The sequence below is a fragment of the Sus scrofa genome, chromosome 1, assembly GCF_000003025.6.
Source record: "Sus scrofa isolate TJ Tabasco breed Duroc chromosome 1, Sscrofa11.1, whole genome shotgun sequence".
Classification (NCBI taxonomy): Eukaryota; Metazoa; Chordata; class Mammalia; order Artiodactyla; family Suidae; genus Sus; species Sus scrofa.
The window spans coordinates 51,226,408-51,248,688 of NC_010443.5; positions in this window are offsets into that span (position 1 = coordinate 51,226,408).

The window sequence follows — 22,281 nt, forward strand, 5'->3', positions numbered from 1 at the left end:
CCAGACGGCTTTCCTAGGGAATATACTGGAAAATGAACTTCAGCCAAATGAGGTAACTGGAGAGACACTGGCCTAGAGCTGGATATATTTACACACAGGACAAAGGAAGGGCATTAGGAATAGAATGTTATACACAATGGCCCTGTGCTCTGACAACAGAGATGCAGTGTAGTTCTGAAAAGCGAGGGGAGAATGGGAATAGCATATGAAAAATATTAAAAATAGTTTTTTGTAACTTTACTGATAAAAGTTTTAGTATTGTCATTCTGAGAACACTTTGACATTGAAAAAACTCAGGATTCTTGCTGTAGACAGAAGGAGACTTGGGTAAATGAGAGACGAGTTCAAGTCAATATGGAATATAAATTGGGAGTATCAGTGTGAACAAAAAAGGTATTTTATCTGTAAATAAATAAATGTATAGTATTTACACATATAGTTGTCATAAAATTGTAAGTAATTTTCACATATTATATTGTATGTGTAACTACATAGAAGTATATTAGACATAATGGACCAAGCTGGTTTACATTCTATAGGACAGAACAGTAGATATAATGACATCTATGATTAGATATTATTAGAAGCCATTTCTTCTAGATTTCCAGGTTCTTTCCTTGAACATTTTCCCTTAGCCATAAGGATGGTAGCTGCCTTCTGAAGCTGCTGCCTTTGTAAATTTTAGAGTTTATACCCGTCAGAAGTTTACTATCTTGACCTCACTAACAAGTCCTTATATGAAATTTTACCAGCTCACATGAGTGTGTTTTCTGCTTGCTTACTGGATGCCAGCTGATGGGGACTGTGTTTGTACCTGCAGCTATGGAGCAGGATCAAACATTTACACACACTGGTGAACTGCTGAAAGATTTCTGAGGAAGCCAATGATGTTCTTAAAGAACTGCGTGGGAAAGTTAAATGTGGCTGACTTTTCTAGAAGAGAGAAAGCCAGGAGGCAAGGTGTGCCACTGAGAGGTAAAAAGAGTGATTCCGAGTCCTGGCAGAGGAGATGGAAAGGAGAGAAGAGAGCTGAAAAAGTCTAAGGAGAGAATTAACAGGATTTAGGTCTGCTCAGAGAGAGAAGCAAAGGGGATACTGATAATTTCAAGCCATATAATTTCAACATGTCAGAAATGTTGCTAATTTTAAGCCAAGGATACTGGTAAGGATGTCAGGAGAAGGATCTGGTGTTGGAAGGACTGTGATGATTTGGGTCTTACACATTTTGGGTTTTAAATGAAAATGAGCTATCTGGGTAACAATGTCTGAAACTGGTTGAGTGTAAAGGTCTGGAGCTCTGTGAGAAGTGATGCTCAGGGCTCTGGTGAAGACTGATGATTCTTTTACTCCTTGGAGTGTCCATGATGTTCTGGATGCTGGGATTCAGAGATGACTCAGCACATGCATGGCCTCTGTCTCAGCGAGTACACATCTGAGTGGGTTGTGTCTGTCCTACAACTCATTCACTCTAGCATCTCCTAGTGCAACTGACACTGAATACTGAGGACCTAATTGGCTGCTCACAGTTTCTCAAAGTTGGCACAAAGGTTAAAAATGGAATCAAGGCATTCTAAAATACATTTGTTCTCCTCATCCTGAGCTGCCTCTCTGGACACAGTAGGCACTTCATGCCCCCTTGCCTGCCCTACTAATTGAGATGAAATTTCAGCTCTTTATTGAAATGACTTCTGCAGCAAGTGAGGTGCTTCTTTTTTCAGGGGAATTTACTTTTGACAGACATCGAAATCTTACTCTAAAAGATGAAACCATGGTGGTGGAATTTCAGAAACTAGCCAAGTCCTGATAGGCCTGAAACTGTGCTACCCAAGCAAGTATATGCTTCCTCCAAGGTTGGAGCACCCTCTGCCTGTTCACTGGGCACTCACTCTCTTGGGTTCAGACCAAATAAAAGCAAATTAGTCAAATGGAGAAGTGCCCAAGTTCATCAGGATAAATTCCAATTCTAACTCTCCTTTCACTGAAGAAAAACTAACATTTCGCTGACAAGGAAATGTGAGACACCTAGAGTGTTTGAGATTATCTAGCCAACTGATTTCTTATTTGATGAGAGTTGAAAGTATAATGAAAGGGAATAGAAAATATATTGGTATGTTCGGATATAGTTCAAATTCAAATCCTGACCCCACTACCTACCAGCTTTGTGACCTTGGGAAAGTCATCTGACCTCTCTGCACCTTAGTTTTCTCACCAGTGAAATGTGGATATATAATATTCACTACTTATGATTGTTATTCATCTACAGTGCTTAGAAGAGTGCCTAAACTGAAAATAGAGTCACCATATGATCCAGCATGCCCATTCCTGGGCATATATGCAGAAAAGATAAAAACTCTAATCCAAAAAGATATATGCATCCCAACGTTCACAGCAGCACTATTTACAATCAAGGCATGAAAGCAACCTAAATGTCCATCGACAGAGGAATGGATAAAGAAGATGTGGTACATACATACAATGGAATACTACTTAGCCATAAGTTAGAATGAAATAATGCCATTTGTAGCAACATGGATGGACCGAGAGATTATCATACTAAGTGAATTAAGTCAAATAAAGACAAATATCATATGATATCATGTATTTGTAGAATCTAAGATGTGATATAAATGAACTTATTTTAAAAAAAGAAACATACTTACAGACATTGAAAATAAACTTATGGTTACCAAGGAGATAGTGGGGGTAGGAGATAGATAAATCAGCAGTTTGGGATTAATAGATACACACTACTATATATAAAATAGATAATCAACAAGGACCTATTGTACAGCACAGGGAACTATATTCAACACCTTGTAATAACCTATAATGGAAAAGAATCTGAAAAAGAATATACATATATGGATATGTGTATATGTATGTGTATGTATAAACATATTTATGCATATATATAAATGTATATGTATGAATCACTTTGCTGCACACCAGAAATACAATATTATAAATTAACTATACTTCAGTTAAAAATGGCTTAAAAAAGAGTGTGTAGCTCCTAGTAAACACTATGTAAGTGTTAATATTAATAATACTGCAGAGTCTCTTTATCCCACTACATGACGTATTTGGTTGTTCCTGATTTTCCTGTTTGTTTTTCTGGGCTAGTGGCTGCAGGGGTGGTGGTCCTATTCTAGGAAGTTCACTTCATTTGGAACGAGATTTACACCAATAAAAGGATAACCCACAATGAACATAAGTAAAAATGCCAACTGCACAAGTGAGTCAAGCCTGCTGAGAGGGTGGAAGGTGAGAGGGTATTATTGGTGGATATTATGTGGGGCCAGGGCAGGTGCACAAACAGGTGTGTTACAGAGGGGTAGGAATGGGGATTAGAGAGAAAGTGAGGCAGGAGGAAGAGTGGGATAAGTTTTACTCACCATAAGCATTTTGATAAGGAAAATAGGGAGTCAGTGGGGAAAGTGGGAACGGCATGGGCAAGGGAAGATATTGGAAAGACACGTGAGAGACCGATGTTATCTAAGGAGGGCCAGTCCCTAGATCTCTTCTGATGTAAGTTCGTGCACCTAGGAAGAATACCTGAGGTCTCAGGCTTAGGTAGCAGGTGGAGTGATGGTACCACTTTTGAAAATAGCAAAACCAGGAGGCAGAAGCTGGCTTTGAGAGAATAACATGTTTTACTGCTGCCCAGATTCGGTTTGGGGAGGCCAGGATGAGACATGACATGTACATCACTGAGCACAGTGCCTGGCACAGAGGCAGCACCTAATACCTGCTAGCTTTGATCATCTTTGCACTCCAGAGGGTGCAGTGCAGCAGTTCCAGCACCATGCCAAGAAACGCTGGCCACGAATACACATAGTTATTTTATAACTTTTGTTCATACACTGGGGTCCCTTTTTTCTGAAATAAACAAAATATATCTTTATAGCTGCAAGATTTAACTTTCTCACCAGGGTTTTAGCTATGATTAGACAAACTGGGATAATAAAACAGTCAGACCATAGGCAACTTGCAAGAGGCCTTAGGGAGGCAAATTAGCCAACATTCTGTCACCTTTTCTTCTGATTACAAGTCTCCCTGAGAGTTGGGCTTTTTATTCTGCCTAAAATAAAGGAAAAGTAGAGTCTGACAGCCTTTGGTTCAGAAACAGTTGATGGTATTGTTAGAGCAAGCATATTCATTATGTGTTCTAAAGCAGGCTGAGAGCACTGACAGCATTTATAGAGACACCTGGGAAACTACCCAGGAGACCTGGTTGCATTAGAATCTTGTGTATACATTGCAGTGAGTTTAATTCGTGCAAAATAAACTTAATAATTTGTTGACTTTTGTCTTATTTCTAGACTCACTCCTTTGCATTGTATTTGAAAAAGCATTTACTTAAATGCTGCAGGAGTTATGAAGGCAAGCATTGAAACTCAAGCTTTACACACTGACTCCACAAAATTACGAGCTCTGGTGGAGATGAGGTGTAAAGGCGAAGGCAATTAACACTATTTGTTTTAAGATGTTTTCATTGAGAGCTTGTATTTTTTTAAAAAAGCATTACATCAGCTGTGTGTTTGTCCTTTTTTTCACTGTCAAAGCAAACTAAGATTCTAGGCTCAATGCACACAAGAGCTGAGATGTAGCCTGGAACACTTGCACTCTATGGATGAGGACACTGAGGGCTACGTGATGTGTTCAAGGCCACAGCAGAGCCTGGAATCAGGAAAGAACCTGGATCCTGTCGCCCGTTTGCCAGCTGCCTCCCCACCTTCCCCACCTCTCTGATGCCACTGAAGTCTCACTGCTGGTAACCAGGTGAGCACACTTTGAGGCATTAGAGGATTTCAGAATTGGAAGGGCCTCTGAGAATGAGAGTGTCATCCTCAGCCCTGGAAAGCTCTGGGGCTCACTTGAGGTTGGGATAAGGGTGTCAGCTTCCCTGACTGGATCCTGCCTGGACCACCTGTATTTCTGGTGGTCTGGTGGATGTAATTCAGAGACTTCCTCCTGTCACAGTGACCGCCACAGGGCCTGTCTTCTCTAGGACTCATGTGCTTCATGCTTTCTCTCACTCCACCTCTCTGCTCATGGTGGTGTCCAAGTGGTCCACAGGGTTCTTCTGGCCCACACACTTTGGTGATTCTGGGTACAGTCTATGGCTGAATTCCCTAGATTCCTTCCATAACCCTTTTGCTGCATTTTTCTTTCAAATAACCCATGGCATTTCAGCCTCAGCCCCTTTGCAAAGCTGTTCCTTTTTCCTGGAACCTTCTTTTGCCTCATCTTAGTGATTTGATGATGCCTCCTCTGGAATGTGAGTGCCAAGGGAGCAAAGGCCTGTTTGATCTTTGTCTGGAACAGTACTTGGCACATAGTAGGCACTCATCAATTATTTGCTAAACAATGGAACCTAGGTTCTCATCATTTGGAGCCTTAATCAAGTATAACTGGGATCCGGATCCTTACCTGTGGGCTTAATCCCATCTTAAACTCTGCTCAGGTCTCACCCAGACAGAAGAGTCATTAGGGCTTTTGCCAGGAAAAGGTATAACTTGACATAAAGTTAATTTTGCTGCTACTCAGGCTCTGTCCCTGGGTCTTAGCTCTGGACTCCTGTACTCTGATGATGGACCTAGTGCCCTTGTCCACCAGGTGGCAGCTTGGTGTAACTTTATGCTAAAAAGGTCATGGCACCTCTGGATGTCAAGCTCTGCTTGGCAGGCTGACCTTTCTTCTGGTGGCTATTACTGACTCTGTCCCCACAGTGCCTACTATCCTGGGAGTGAGTGACTCCAGGTCCCCACCCCTCCTTGTCCTGCTCTGATTAAATTAATCACCTCATGACCCATGTCCTGCTCTGTATGGGGGTCACTCTCTGGGTACCTTGGCACATCAGTGTCTGCTCAGATGTTGTCTTGCCCTGTCTAGGGTTCTCTCCTTAAATTCTAGTTTGCTCTCTGACATGTGTCCTGGAGGGTGGACTTGCTTATTTAGTGGTGTTGCCACCTTAGGGTTCTTCTCTTGGTGCTCTGACTGTTGGGGGTCACCCTTGCCATGTGGAGTTGGATTGGCAAAGCCAACCACCAGCTTGGGTGGCCTCTACAGTGTTTCATCATAAACTCCACTGGCCACATTGGTCTTTCTCCCTAAACTGTATCCCCTTCCCAATCACCTTCAAGTCCAACACCCTTATCTAGGGTGGTGATTAAGAGCCAGAGGGCTTGGACACAAGGTGTGTGACTTAAGCAAGTTACTTAACCCCAAGCTTCCATTTCCTCACCTGTGAAATGGGAGAGAAATGCAGGCAGACACAATACTTTGTCTTGGATGGTCATGATGAGGACTGAGTTAGAAAGGAATGCAGCAGGTGAGTTCCATACCTGGAGTTATCACCTCCTCCTCCACCTACCTCAGCCCTCCAAACTGCTCTATCCTGTGAGTTCCCATGACATTGATTCTCCAAACCACACATTTTGGGTGTAAAGGTCTGATACTACCTGTAATTTACATTTTTTTTAGACCTATGTCTTACATCTTCAGTTATACTGTTAGTTCTTTTAGGTACCACCTTGTATGTTCCAAAGTTAGCACAGTGCTCTGCATATACCAGACACACAATAAATGTTTATTTTTATTGCTGCTATGCATACCGACCTCATTTATTCTAAAAAGTCAAACATGACCAGCCCACAAACATTGATGAGCTTGATTACCCCAGAGTGCAATTTCCTTGTTGATTGTACATTGGCAAGAACACATGCCAAGGCCGACAAAACACTTATCAGCCATCTCAGGGATTATGCAGGTGGCAGCTGCCGGAGACGATGTTCCTTCTTAATAAGAGAAATTGCGGTGGTCATAGTGAAAAACTGCTTTCTGGTTAGCTCAGGAAAAAAGATGGCATCTAGGACAGGTAGTTGGAGGCTAAGAGACTCACTCATGATATTTCTGAATCCTGCCTCATGTGTAATGACAGGATCTCTTCCTCACTAGACTGTTTCAGATTTGGTCATTTAACTGATCATTTCCCTGAAACCATACACTTTGACTTTACCTCCTGTTGACCAGTAACAGAATGAAATTTGCTATGTCATCAGTAAATTCAATAATGTCACATCACTTTCTTAGAGAAAGGAATTTAGCACAATTAACAACTTGACACATGGGAATGGTTTTTTAAAAAAAAGCTTACTTGGTGAGTTCCCATCGTGGCTCAGCAGAAAATAATCCCACTAGTACCCATGAGGCTTTGGGTTTGATCCCTGGCCTTGCTTAGTGGGTCTGGGATCCGGCATTGCTGTGATGTAGGTCACAGATGTGGCTCAGATCCTATGTTGCTGTGGCTGTGGTATAGGCTGGCAGCTGTAGCTCTGATTCTACCCCTAGCCTGGGAACTTCCATATGCCGAGGGTGCAGCCCTAAAAAGCAAAGCAAAACAAAACAAAACAAAAACAAAAACAAACAAAAAATCCTACTTGGGTTCTGAGTTGAAAAGCAAGTGGTATTTGTGTTCTGACACTATAACATATTTGGAAGGGAATGACAGTAAGAGAGGGGTCAAAGTGGAGTTCTTATGGGATATCTCAGGATTCAGATCAGAGGCTCCCAGCAGAGACTGTGAGTGAGGATGTGGCATGGAGGAAGGAGAGCTGGGTTACAGCTCTTCACTGCAGAGGAGCAGCACCTTTTAGTTTCTTTCTTCTATAAAATAGGGGGGAAAATCTATTTTCCTGTCTTGTCCTCCACAGAAGGTTGTTGTAAAGATCATATGTGGTAATATTTGTGAAAGATCCTTCTGAGTTTAAAAGTGCTGATGGGCGTTAAAGCAAACAAGATGGTTTTGTTAACAAAGACCCTCTGTGGGCATGGCAGTATTCCTGGGGCCTGGCCTGAGCAGGCAGGGGGCATAGAGTGCACCCCAACAGTGAGACTGGCTGAGCTGAAGGATGGCAAGACATACTTATGGGTGAGTTTTGCTTTTCCCTTAGATGGAGTTTGCAAATTCTGATCTAGTGAATTAGAGGCTTCTGTTCCAGACCTTAGGGGAAAGGTCCAAAGGAAACATGGCCAGGAACGAGCCTTCTTCTACCTGAGTATCTGTCCTTAAGAGAACTCTCTAGACACACTAAGAAACAAATGCTTGTTTCCCTATGGCCCATTTTCTTTGGGAAGGAGAGAACTAAGAAAGATGGGCCTAAAATTACAAAAGGGATATTGTTTGGCAAAGAGGGGAGAAGGTGATTTTTTCTCAAGGAAAGAAAGAAAAATGTGACATTAGACAGAGCAGGGGAAGAGTTTTATGTCCCCTTCAGGGTTGGAGGTAACACAGCACGTTACCAGCAGACGTTGGGTAGAGTTTTGGATATTATGAAGAAAAAGTGAGGGAATTACCTTTCTGAGATGAGTAAGATGTCCCTTAAGGGCATTTCTTTTCAAAGCCTTTTCAATTTCTTCGATGAGTCTATAAACTTTGTGAGGGAAAATAGAAATGTATATCCATTTCACAAGTAATGTGACAAGCTATCTTTTACAGTGAGTCTTGCACTTCAGGACTTTTTTTATTTTTTAGTATCGAGAATTCTAAGAAGTGATGGAGAATATTGAAATTTGGAAACAAGACGTCATGAGAACACATCGGTAACTAATTTGTTAAGCATGTCACATTGTTCCCCATTAGTTTGGTTGTCTTGAGCACTAACTCCTAGAAATATAGCCCCAGATGTTATCTCTGGAGAGGGTGGGATAATGAAGAGCCATGAGCCAAACATCTCTGAGACACAGATCATGTCCAAATTGAAGCCATCTGATCCATTGTCCACATTCCCAGGGGCTCAGAAAGAGCCAACATCAGTCTGTCCACCTTTCTCCAAAAGAAAGTGCAAAAGTAGCATTGAAAGAACAGAGTTCAAAGAAGACTTATAAATAACAGACCAAATAATAGCCTTAGAGGGTCTCCAAAGAAACTTCCTTAGGGAGAGGTGCCTCTAACACTTTTTCAGAAAAATTTATCTTTCTTAATGGTGTTAATAACATTAAGGCTTTAAGACATATTTTCCATCTATTAAAGTTCTGGGGGAAAAAACCCACTTATCCAGAGGCAAGGAACAGCACACGCTAGATGATCCATTAATCCTTGAACTACACCTATAAATGAAATGGTTTACAGAGAAAAGAATTAAAGAATTTACAATCTTTGTCAAAACCCCCAAATAACTCCCGTTATTTCTCTGTTTCAAATAAAGATTCATAGGCAGATCTAAAGAGTAATGATTTTTAAATTAAAAAATTTTATGAGCTTTTCAAGTAGAGAAATAAAGCTAGAGGGTCAGGCTCTTTCTCTGATAAGAAAAAAGAAAGGAGCGGGGAGGCGGGTATAAAAGCCATGTGGGGAGAACAACCATATTTTGCAGAGAGCCCACTAGAACATATTTACTGCAAATGATAAAACTACTGAATCCCAACTTTGTATTATAAGAGAACGGTTCCCTAAGCAGATTAATAACATAAAGATGATTCTAGGTAGGATCCAGAAGTTAATTATGAGAAGAAGTCATGCTTGTCATTAACAGCACAGTTTGCAAACCAAAAATGTCTCATACCACGCTTATGTGTTGACAACAGACGGGCTGGGAGCAATCCCACTTAATAACACTTTGGTAAGTTAAATGTTGGGGTTACATGTTTATAAGAGTAATTACAGACTTTTAAAGACTGGGGGACATTACAGAAATCCTAAATCGATTCCACCTCTCAATGTGTATATGAGAAAGTGGAGTCCCCTAGAAATGGTGTGTTAAAGCTCACAGCTGGTTGGTTAAAAGGGTCTAGGATCACATTTTGGAAGGTCTTGCTCAGATTTCTTTTCTCTACTATAGTGGTTTACTTACAGCAGTCATAAAAATTAGAGAATTTCACTCTGATTGGGGAAGAGGCCTTAAAATTCATCCTTCTGGTAACCTTTTCATTGACATATAACACATACACTGAAAAGTGCTCAAGTCCATAGTATATAGAAACACACCACCCCAGCAGAGAGGAAAACCTCACCTGAACTCTAGGAGACAACTTGTACCCTTTTGTGTCATGGCCCCTCCCACCCCCAGGGTCAGATATTTCTGGGCCCAACTGAGGAATGAGCAAACTGAGGTCCATGTTGGATAAATGATTTGCCCCAGAGCTCATTGTGCCACCGAATTCAGTGTTTTCCCACTAATTTAATTTCATCTATTTTAACTAACAATCAAATCCAGGCATAATGCAAAACTGCAGTAAGTCTCCCAAATGTTTGTTGAATTAACAAACTTGTTCTGGAGGTTCCTCCTCTTTTATATATCATTTGTGTGTCCTCTGTGTGTTTTTCTTGGCCTTTCTCTCACATGGCCAGGTCTCATTACATCTCCCTCATGATTCTGGGTCATTTGCATGTTTCTGAGCTAGGACTAAGAAGCTGGATACATGGGTGAGATTGCTTTTTGCAGGGCTTTTCTCTAGGAGGTTGAATGTGAGCCTGTTTTTCTGGGGAAACTCCCATGTTTGTATCTGAAGAACTTTTCTCTGGGGTTGTTTTATTTAGATAGAAAAGGACCCTTTTGTTGCCTTAGGAATATGATGATGACTAGTGTTTTAGAAGCACTATGGAGGAGTGGTGTGACCTGCTCCTCATGCAGACTTTCACTAAACAATTTCTACCTCTTCCATTCTCCTTTGGTAGGTGACTAAAAGTTGATCTGCTTTTTGTTGTCACCATGCAATAGCAATTCTGAACAATGGCAGTAATAAAATACTCTTCTGCCCTCAGAGAGTAAATTGGTCTGGCTCTAAATAATTGTTGCTATTAATTTTTTTTAGCTGTATTGAGATTTAATTGACATACTGTAAAAGTCACCTACTTTATCTATACATTTGATGAATGTTGGTACTTGTACACAGTATGATGAATTCCAGTTAACTGTATTCAAGATACAGGACAGTTCCATTTCTCTGAACAGTTTTCCTAGTGCCCCTTAGCAGTGGAACTTGTACTCCGACTTCTAGTCCTTGGCAACCACTGACATGTTTTCCCTCATGATGCTCTTGACCTTTGCGAGGATTTCATATAATGGAATCAGGTGCTATGCAGTCTTTTGTGTTTGTCTGGATGACAGCTGTCACTGCACTACATCATCCACACATGGAGTTATCAGTGTTTTTTTTTTTTTTTTTTTTTTTGTCTTTTTGCTATTTCTTTGGGCCACTCCCACGGCATATGGAGGTTCCCAGGCTAGGGGTCGAATCGGAGCTGTAACCACTCACCTACACCAGAGCCACAGCAACACAGGATCCGAGCTGCGTCTGCAACCTACACCACAGCTCATGGCAACGCCAGATCCTTAACCCACTGAGCAAGGGCAGGGACCGAACCTGCAACCTCATGGTTCCTAGTCGGATTCGTTAACCACTGCGCCACGACGGGAACTCCCAGTACTTTTAATTTAAGCTATTCTAGTGGTGTGTCTTGTTATTGCATCATGGTTTTAATTTCATTTCCCTGACAACTTGTGACGTTGAGAATCTTTTCGTGTTCTTAATCATCATTGATTTTTCTTTTGTGAAGTGCCTGTTCAAATCTTTTTTTGTCTTCCTATTAATGGATCATTTGTCTTCTTCTCACTGAGTTGAAGAGTTCTTTATGTATTTTGGGTACAAGCCTTTATCAGATGGATTTTGGAAATATTATTTTCCTAGTGTAGATTTGCATTTTTGTTTTCCTCAATTGCGTCTTTCTAAGAAAAGAAGTTTTAAATTTTGATGAAATATAAATTCTAAGTTTTTCTTATATAGGTAATGTTTATGGTGTCCTATTTAAGAAATCTTTGATTCACATCACAAAGACTTTCTTCTATTTTCTTCTAAACGTGTTATAGTTTTACTCCCTACCTTTCAGTCTATGATCCATTTTGCATTAATTTTCATTGGTGTAATGTATAGACTGAGGCTAATTTTTAAAATAAAGATATACAGGTGTTCCAGGGTAATTTAAAGACTATTTTCCCTTATGGAATTACCTTGGCTTGAGAAAGGACTCAGCATATTCCATAAATGGAAAGGAGGACAGTGTGACCTGAATATAGTGAAAAAGGAAGAACCTGTTGTATAATGGTGTTGAAAAGAAAGGTAGGGGCCAAACCTTGTAAGGTCTTATGGGCCTTGATAAGAAATTTGGATTTTGGAGTTCCCGTCGTGGCTCAGTGGTTAACAAGTCCGACTAGGAACCATGAGGTTGCAGGTTTGATCCCTGGCCTCGCTCAGTGGGTTAAGGATCCAGCATTGCTGTGAGCTGTGGTGTGGGTTGCAGACGTGGCTCGGATCCCGCGTTGCTGTGGCTCTGGCATAGGCCAGGGCTACAGCTCCAATTCGACCCCTAGCCTGGGAACCTCCACATGCCATGGGAGTAGCCCAAGAAATGGCAAAAAGACACACACACAAAAAAGTTTGGATTTTATTCTGAAAACAGTATAACTGCCTCAAGCATTATAAGCAGATGTGTTGGATGACCTGATTTATATTCTAAAATGAAAATTCATCTGTCTGCATGAATCCTTTGAAACTACTCCGAATAAGGTCATTACTGACCATGCAACAGTATCCTGAATTTGATGAGGTTTTATTGTTTACTCAGTGGGGCAAAATTTGACACATAGCTCAGCAGTTCTTAAATTGCCAACCACACACTTGCCTTTTCCCCTCTTCTTATACGAGTCTGTATAAAACTTGAGAGAATGCACTTTTTTGAATGCTAGCTTATATGCTGCTACTGCCAGAAATTTTTGCCAGGGATATTAAAAATGCTACCTGGTGCTTTATGTTCTTTGTTTTCTCTTTGTTTTGCTATTTCTTCATTGCCAAGGTAAACACTGTGCTAATTCCAATAGGAAAAAGCTTAAGGAGACTTTCTAGTTATTAGAGATTGTATACCCCTGGGTGGTTGTTACCAGTTTAAGTATGAGAAATTAACTAAACATGAGGAATCTAGAATAGCATTTTTATAATAAAGAAAATTTATGATGCACTGTGATCATCCATTAAACCAGAAATGATTAAATTAGCTTAAATAAAAAGATTTTGATACAGAAAATTTTTCTTTGCTATTAGAGTAAATTATAAGAGAAATTGTAGCCATCTCTAATAATAGAATAGGTTCCGTTGCTGGAATTCAACCTCTGTCTGCTGGTGCCGAATTGAAATACAGAAACAGAGTTTTGGGTAAAGGAGAAAAAATTGCTTTATTGCTTTGCCAGGCAAAGGAGCGTCACAGCAGGCTAATGCCCTAAAAACTGTGCCCCCCCCCACCCCCTAAAGAATTGTGAGGAATTTTATAGTAAAAAGGAGAAAAACGGGTTTTCAGATAGGAATAAGGATTGGGACAAACATGCATTTTTCTTTCTTTGGGGGAATCTTAGTCATCAAAGCTGGAATCAGGTGATCTTGGTATGATAACGACGGTGGTCTTTGGGGTTATTGCCTACAATGACAATACTTGCGAAAAGGGTGTATTGATCAAACAATATTTCCTAGTTTTAGAACAAACTAGGAAAGTTCCTAAAAAACATCATGTGTTGATAATCTTTAACCCACAGGCAATTGTTCTCAGGGTGCCTAATCTTTAGCTTATGGGTGATTGTGTTTAGGGTGCAGTTAGGCCAGGGAGAAGGACACGGAAGGACTCTAAGCTGTCCTTGACTGTTCCTCCCTTATCTTTGCATCCCCTCCCTTCCCTGATCAGCAACTGTCTGAACCTGTCCCTAGGAACTTGGGGAAGGTCATGGTGGCTGAATGAGGCCCATTTCCTAAGAACAAGAAATGGGGGATACAGAAAGTCTTTTGTACCCAGGAGCCCCACAGGGCCAAGTTCAGTTTCAGTTTGTGTAACAAAAATTTTGTTGAAGAATGGTTAACTGGTTAAATAATATCTAGATTATCTTTTCAGCTCAATTCTAAAAGGCTCTTTATTTAAAAATACGGAAATGCTTTAAAATTTGTGATGATTGTCGTACACCTATAAATGTAATAAAATTCATTAAGTAATAAAAAATCATAGAGCCAAAAAAAATAAATAAATAAAAGTATATCTGTGCTTAAACTATAGCAGTTTTAACAGTTACTTTAACTTTCAGAACATTACATATATTAAAGTTAGATAAATAAGTGAAAGTTAAATCAAGTTGTATAAATAGGTTATTATTTTTTCTTCCACTGAATGAGTTTTATATGATTAATATCACCTGTTGGGTGATCAGTTCAAAATCTGCATCATAATTATATAATCTGTCTAACATTGTGAGAATGTTGGCTAGGAGGATAGACATCTCATTAAATAAATAATCTAGCCTTAATAATCTTGACATTCCTTAATCTTACTTTCTTGACATGACCTCTACAATAACTCAAATTTCATTTTAAAATTGGAGTGGTAAGCGAGAACAAAAGCCTTGATTTCCCAAGGTGGACAACGCAATACCATCTGTGAAGTGGCCTTGTTAAAGGTGGAGGGGGACTGAACTGAAATCTAGTGAAGGCTCTAGATCTAGAGAACAATTTTAGGAAACACAAAGGAATGGAGGAATGTGTGGAACAACACCATGTGAAAGCAATGACAAAACCACACTACAGAAGACCAGAGGACAGATGACTACCTTATTCAACACATCAAAATGAAATAAAATAAAAGGAAGGAGATCACATGAATTAAAAGAGACTCAGGAGACACACAAACTAAGAAGTACAGATCTTTCTTGATATTAATTTTTTTTAAGTAAAAAAATGTATAAAATCGGAGTTCCCGTCGTGGCGCAGTGGTTAACGAATCCGACTAGGAACCATGAGTTTGCAGGTTCGGTCCCTGCCCTTGCTCAGTGGGTTAAGGATCCGGCGTTGCCGTGAGCTGTGGTGTAGGTTGCAGACGCAGCTCGGATCCCGCGTTGCTGTGGCTCTGGAGTAGGCCAGTGGCTACAGCTCTGATTCGACCCCTAGCCTGGAAACCTCCATATGCCACGGGAGCGGCCCAAAGAAATAGCAAAAAGACAAAAAAAAAAAAAAATGTATAAAATCATCATGGAAATAGGAACATTGATTGGATATTTTATGATATTTGAGATTCCTTTTTAATTTTAAAGAAGCAATAATGGCGTTATGGTTATGTTAAAGGAAGAGCACTTTAAAATAATCTGGAGATGGGGCTGTCTGGGGGGATGAGTAGTCTAGACAGAGAATAATTGGCCATATACTGGTACTGGTGATGGGTACACTGAGTTAATGATATTATTCTATTTCTACATATGTTTGAAAATTCTGATAAAAAGTTAAATGTAAAACAATAATAGTCCCTACTTCACAGGGTGATATAATAAAAAATTAATTATCATATTTGCTAGTACAATGTGTATCCAATTTTGTAAAACCCTCAATCAGTTATAAACAAGGCAAAAAGAACGGGGAATGTACAAAATTCAGGGTAAACAAGAAGCACAAAATAAGGCAGAAAATATCAAACTCATTAATCACTAAAACCCAGTTTTAAATTTATATGGAAGAATAAGCAATTTGAAAAAGAAGAGGAGAAGATAGAGGAAAGTTCTCTACCAGTTACAGAGACTTTACAAAATGCAAAAAAAAAAAAAAAAAAAGACCAGTTACAGAGACTTTACAAAATGTCAAGACAACGTGGGACTGGCACAAGGACAGAAAAGTGAAACAGTGGAACAGAATGAGTGCATAGGCAGACCCATGTATCTTACATAATACATGATCAAGATGTCATTATAGGTTGGGGAGGAAATGATGGGCTACTCCATAAAGGATTGGCTATTCAGGGAATTATCACTAAAAAAATCAGATTTCATTCCATATGTAAAATAAACTCTAAGTGGATTAAAGACCTGAAATAAATATAATACAATGCAACATTATATAATGTAATACATACATTATAAATTCTGAGTAGGCAAGGATTTCTTAGCTAAGACCTAAAGGACAAAAACCAAAAAGGAGAAAGATTTGATTATATTTGAGAACTGCATCTTTTTTTTTTTTTTTGTCTTTTTGTCCTTTTTTTTTTAGGGCCGCCATGGCATACGAAGTGTATCTTTAATCAAGTAAAAACAGACTGTATTTACAACATATATAACTGATAACTGAATCAGTAAAACCTACAGCTCAATCAATTAAAAAAAGACCAATTACATATAAGTGAAATTGGTACAAAGTGAATCAGCAACTCATAGAAGACAGAAGTAAATGGTTAATAAATAAAGATAAAACCTCAAGAATAATTCAACATAACATAATGGATACTAATCACACATATCAGATCAACAGAAATTTAAAAGGGCTACAATTCCAGGTGTCAGTGAGGAGGCCAAGTGACACTGACTAGCACATCTGTTTCAAGGTGTAAACCTATATACACAATCAATTACTATCAGGAAATCAAAATTAATTAACTACAGTCACAAATATCAACATGAATGAATCTCATGAACATAACATTGATGAAAGATACCAAGTAACAGATTAAATAAACATTATGATAATATTTATATAAAGTTTAAGCACTTCCATAAATATATGTAACAGAATTATGAAAAAGTGCACTAGAATGCTAAATGTAAAATTCAGAATTAGTAGTTATGGGTTGGGGAGAAAGGGGCATATTAGAGAACGGACTATAAATGGATTGACAATATTCTTAACTTGGTTAGCGGATGCATGGGTATTTATTATATTATAGAACTTTTATAGAACTTTAAAGTACTAAAATTAATTTACAAGTTATTAAACCAATAACTTAATAAAATATTAATAAAACAGAAATATTTGTTGTTTCTTAAAATGCCAGGCATTGCTAGAAACTGGAAAGGAACGTCATGTTGAACAAGAAAGACATTGTTCTTACTTAGCCTTAAAGATGTTGAAATTTCTCTGGAAAGACAGACATTGAACAACTAGTTACCACCATTCTGGAAGACCTGCCATTCTCAAACAAGATTTCTAGTGGATTTGTGCTTTCTCTTGGCCTTGGCTGCTCTCTTCTTGACCTGCCTTCTACCACATAGGTCTCCATGACTACAAAGATTTTCCTGATGTTTCCCAGCAGTATTGATCCTGCCTCTCAGATAACTGTGCTCTCCTTTTCAACCTCTGAATTAAAATCAGTTTCCTTTTCTGTCCTTGCCCCGTATCTGTGAGCTCCATAAAAGTAGGGACCACTTTCTATCTATCCACTATCATGGCACATAATAAATGTTGGAAAGCTGTGTTGACACTTAAAAAGAGGAGTACTGAGGCAATTATGTAAATAACACAAGGTTAAAATGAAAGCAATATACGAAGACCTTTGCCTCAAAATTTAGAATATTATTGGGCAAATTTTTTTTTAACATAGCAAATATAAATACAGTGATACCACTAAACCATTAAAGGTTGTTAAAGTTGTAACCAAAAGAACTATTTTATTTTATTCCATTCTCTTTTTGGAGTTTTCTTGGTTAAAATATAAAATTTTGCCTATGTATGGAATTTCTTTTATATACCATCAAAATAAATATGTAAATTTTGTGGAGACCTCAAGAAAGTTTTGATGAAAACATTTTCACTCAAGGACATTTTTTCTGTATTTGATTCATGCAAAATTTTTTGCATTATTGACCAACTGCCTGGAAAAATACTTTTCCTTTATAAGTATAGCAATAAGAAAAATATTAGTGTTTTCCTTGAGTTGATACATTATAAGAACGTCTCTGGGGTGCTTCATATGTATCAATATATTTTTATAGCATATTTTTTACTATAAATTTGATTACGCCTATACATAATATGCTACCTTGGTGGGACTTAACTTTTTTTCAAACTACTCCCAAGGATTAAGTCTTACTAAATAAAAGTTTTAGAAAACCCATTAGGTATTTATACTGGAGTCCCTGTGATTAAAAATATCCAATATATTTTTATTTATGTTCACTTGTATGTGATAGAAACTTGAAATTGAGATGACAGTTTTGGTATTACATGCATTGGGCCAAAACATGTTATAAAAGATACATTCTCTGCTGCCATATGACTAAACTTTTTTTTCAAGGTTTCCTGCACCAAATAATCTTCATTCACATTTAAGAAGAGAGTGAATCAAATACCTTAAAAATCATAAAAACACAGATGAATTTCGTTTTCCATTATCCTACTGTACTGGGTATCTGCCCTGAGATTTGCTCTTGCAAAGGCATATTCTATTCCTATTGCCAGGACCTCTACGGCTTTTATTTGACCACCTCATAACACAGAGAAAGGAAGACAGCAATTTGGTGCATGTAACTCAAGAGAAATTCTCCAAGACTTTGTTGAGGTAATATCAGAAAGTTCCCTTGATTTTTACCTTAAAAGAAAATTGGATCTTAAATTTAACTCCACAGAAACACATCTTCTGTAGTATCACAAATAAAGCAAGCTTTCTGCCTGGGGACACCTGGCTATTGCTCTAGCAGATTGCACTGACTGTACCATGGAGAATAGAGCATCACTACACTCATCTGTATCAAAAATTGCCCTAAGAAGGATGCTTCCAATCTCCACTATTATTTCACGTTGAACTGGGAGTACTGGACCTTACATTCAGGCACAACAAAAGAATAGAGGTTTGAGAATCAGGAAAAATAAGAAATAATACTATCCTTATTTGCAATTGATGATATTCTTGGAAAACCTGAGAGACAAATAATAAAGTTAACATGACATAAGTTCTGTGATGTAATAGAACACAATTCTAACCTGCAAAAATCAATAACCTCGTATAAATAAACAATAACCAATTAAAAAACATAATAGATGAAAAATTCCATTTGCAACAATGAAAAACAGAAAATACTTAGGTATAAACTTAAAAAGAAATTGCAAAATCTACATAAGAAAAACTTTAAAATTCAATCAAAAGGCACAAAAGCAGATTATTTATTATTTATTTATTTATTTATTTATTTTTTGGCTGTGCCTACAGCATGTGGAAGTTCCCAGGCTAGGGACTGAAACTGCACTGCAGCAACGACCTGAGCCACTGCAGTAACGATGCCAGATCCTTAACCTACTGCTCCACAAGGGAACTCCAAGCAGATTTTAATAAATGGAAAGGCATTCTTCATTTTTGGATAGAATTACATCATAAAAGAGTTAATTTTCCCCAAATTCACATATAAATTAAATGTAACAATAAAATCTAAGAAGTTTTATTTCTAGAGCTGGATAAGTTCATTCCAAAGTTCATATTGAAAGATAAATAGTCTAGGAGTTCCTCCTGTGGTGCAACGGGTTTAGAATCTTATTTCAGCAGCTCAGGACACTGCAGAGGTGGGGGTTCGATCCCCAGCCTGGCACAGTGGGTTAAAGGATCTGGCATTGCCACAGCTGTAGCTCAGATTCAAACCTTGGCCTGGGAACTTCCATATACTGGAAGTTTTTTTATTGGGTGTGGTCAATAAAAAAATAGACTAAAGAAGCTAGGAAAGTTCTGAAAAAGAAGAGTAATTTGTTTTACCAATTATTGAACATATACACACTTCTACAGTTAAAATAGAGGTATTGTATGAAGAGACAAGCCAGTAAAAGGAATAGCATAGCAATTTCAGGAATAGACCCAAATACATGAAAAAAATTAATAAATAATAAAGATGGCATCTCAAATCACTGGGAAAAATGTGAGATTTTAAATAAATGATCCTGGAGCAACCAGAAGGCCATGCCTACATCCCATCATATGCCAGAATAAGCTCAAAGAGGTACAGAAATCTAATGTACAATACAAAACTGTTCAAGGGCTAAGAGAGAACTGGTGAAGTGTTTAAATAACCTGTGGGTGAGTTATGACTTGAATTCCAGGTATAATAAAAGAATAATACATTCAGATACCTTTAAAAAGTATGACTGACCAAAAACACCAAAAAGATGACAGATGAAAAGAAAAGTTTTGCCACATTATCACAGATGAAGGGCTAGTGTTGGGAGACATGTTTTTACAATCTTTTCTTAGCCCCTCTGTTTCTATTTCTATGCTAAAAACTCCATCTTGTCCTGCTTTACCTTTACCCTATATTCCTGCTTGAAAAACAGTTGCAGTGCTGGCAAATGACTTAAGCTTAAGAACAAAGACCTGAAGGCATTAGTTATTCATATGGTCAGCTCAATGAGGACACAATGGTTGGTCTAGGCATGCCAACCTGTGCAGATAGGCACACCATTTGCACAGCATGATGTGTCCTCTTAATAAGAGGAAGATAAGCCTCATGGCGCCAAAGGTTTTATGAAGGGTTGTTAGCAGGATATGCACAGCAAGGAGAACCAAGGTGCAAACCTAGGCATGCTGCCTCTGCCTCCAGGTTGCTGCAGGTAAGCATGCCTGATTGTGGAAGCACATGATGATTCTCTAGATGCTATGCATAGATAGCTGAGCCAGGCTTCCTCAATGCTACTAATGATTGCTAAATGACTAAAGGTCAGAATAAAAGCTTAATCATCTACCAGCTATGTGACTTTTAAAATAATAAGGGAACTTTTAAAAATAATAAAAAGAACTATATTCTGAATCTGCAAACCCCTCCTCACTTGATATAATCCTAAAGAGCACAATAAAAGCAGTGTGGTTTCTCGAAGGAGCGCTCTTGTTCCCTGAGACCTTGAGTCCCCCGGTTCCCACCTTTAATTAAGATAAATGTCTCTGGATCTTGTTTTATGTTACCTTTTTCTTAAGTTTCATAGCACCTGTTCTTCAGCCCTTACCTGCTGAGCTGGTCTCAGCAGGCTAGTATCTCTGAGTCCTTAAAATAGGTTTTTAAAAAGACCTACAAACTAATATAAAATGAGGAAAGGACATGAATAATCAGCTAATGGAACAAAGGTATACAGAAGGCCTTCAAATAGATAAATGTTTACTAACTTTTCTCATAATAGGAGAAATACATATTGAAACTTCAATGAGATACTGATTCTCATCGATTAGATGGATAAAAATTTAAAAGCTAATTAACATATTTTGTATGCAGGACTATGAGAAACAGTTTCCCAGGTATTGATGGGAATTCAAAATGCTTCAACCCCTATGGAAGGGATTTAGTGTTGTGTAGCAAAATAATGCATGTATTTACCTTTGACACAGCAGCAATCCCCACTTGTAGGGATTTAACCTGAAGATATACGTCTACAAATGTGAAGGAAAAAAAAAAATCCAAAATGTGCACAGGGTTATTCATGGAAGTATTATTTTTAAAAACAAAGTATGGAAACAACACAAATTCTGTAGCTGGACTGAACAGAAAACATTGGAATAAATAATGGTGCATTCACACACAGAATACTATTCATTGCAGAAAAAGACTAAGCTCTATGAATTAATATGAAGTGATTTCCAGGACACACTATGATTTAGGAAAAAAACCCACATCCAATCATATATAGTATACTATCTTTTGTGTAGGAAAGAGAAATGAGACCATATACATACATTTTTGTAAAGATGTAGGTGTGTGTGATGAAAAAAATAGAAATTCAGGAATGATAAACCAAAAACTAATAAAAATAAAAATTTTTACCCATAGAAGGTAGGTGGGTATGGAATGGAAGGGATAGAATTGAGTGTGAGCCTCGATGTTAGTTTTAACTCTTGAACAAAGTAATTGTTTTGCATACCCAGAAATGAAAAAAAAATTAAAAGAATTTAAAAAGATAACCCTACAAGTAGAAATAAATGAACCTATCTGAATATCAACTTGATGATATATATAATCATACAGAAAAAAGGTATTCATTCAAGTAAACTTTGAATATAGTACCCTGATGGTATATCACAACCGAGTTTTTTTCTAAGTACAAGAAAAACTGCAAAGAAATCCCAGACTTTATTGTTAGTTTTGTTGTTCAATGGCATTTATGTAAAGGTATTGGATCTATTTTTTACATATATATAGAAAATAGAAAATTAGTGAATATATTGATGTTGTTGGGAACCAATGTTTTCACTGTGAGAGAGGAGATAACTAATTTGAAATGAGTGAAAGTGTTGGGATGGGACAGTAGCTATCAGTGTGGACTCCTGATTTTTTATTTATTTATTTTTTTAGCTCTGTCCACTGAATTGGTTTAGGAGAGTGGTATTTGCTAGCATCAATACACCCAGGATCCTGACCTCAGTTTCTAACTACATTCCACATAAAAGGAATCAGGGCTGCTCCTTGCAAATGGTTGGTTCAGAGAAGGGATCAGGGAAGTTCAAGGTAAGCCTGGGATATCTTTTGCCAGAAA